We start from the raw sequence: 968 nt of genomic DNA, 5'->3' as shown, positions 1-968 counted from the left end.
GAGAAATCCAAAAAGCAAGTGCAAAACAATAGCATTAGAGCTCTTTCTAAGCACCCCCACCCCCCACACACACAAATGCGCTGTTTATGTATTTCTGTAAAGTTGTTCTTCATGAAAGTTTATTCGTTTAATTCATATAACCGAAGTCCCTGCTATCATATAATTCGCGTAATGTTGTCTGCTCAGCTCCGGTATTTTTTTTAAACATTTATTTGTATTTTATTTTATTTGTAATTTATTTTTATTTTTTTACAGGCGGTGGGGGGGGGGCCTTGACACGTCCAGGCCCAGGGGCCCGTGGTTTCTTAATCCGTCCATGAGTACACAGGAACAGAAGGAATATGATATGGGACTCATGTTTGGCAAGGGACCTAGGCTCTAGGATACAATTAGGCAACATAAAACCGGATGAACGTTTTTGCCTTCGAAATAAAAGCACCAATCAACCTTACCAATATTGTAATGTGATAGCACCGTGTTTTGTTATTATTTATTTATTTAACATGGTCTTTTAATTTAAAAAAATAGTACACAGTTAATTTGGGCTTGAAAGTGTACTCTCAACACAAGGTCCAACGAGCTAGTAGTTATACATGTTTTAAATGATATTCATCAACATCTTGCATTTATATAATATGTCGTGTATGTGTAACAGTATTACAGTTTAAAGGTGTTTAGCATATTTTTACCATTTAAATTAGTTATTTTCCTAATTTACAAAATATTAAAATGTTAAATGACTATTATTTATTAAATTTAATACACAATTATACATAGATATATTGATATCTTATATTTAATATTTCTATTAATTATAATTTAGAATTCCCTTTTCACCCTCGTGTTAGTTAACGTTATAAGCTGATTTTGAGCTGTGTGAGGAGAGTTTTAGTTTGACAGGTGTAGCCGGAAGTCGTACCGTATCTTGACGGTGGTCTGTCCTTCGGGTTGGACACGTTGTGGTCGGA

The sequence above is a fragment of the Pseudoliparis swirei genome, chromosome 12 (assembly GCF_029220125.1).
Source record: "Pseudoliparis swirei isolate HS2019 ecotype Mariana Trench chromosome 12, NWPU_hadal_v1, whole genome shotgun sequence".
NCBI lineage: Eukaryota > Metazoa > Chordata > Actinopteri > Perciformes > Liparidae > Pseudoliparis > Pseudoliparis swirei.
The sequence above is the reverse complement of the archived record's forward strand: the minus strand, read 5'-3'. Positions refer to the sequence as shown.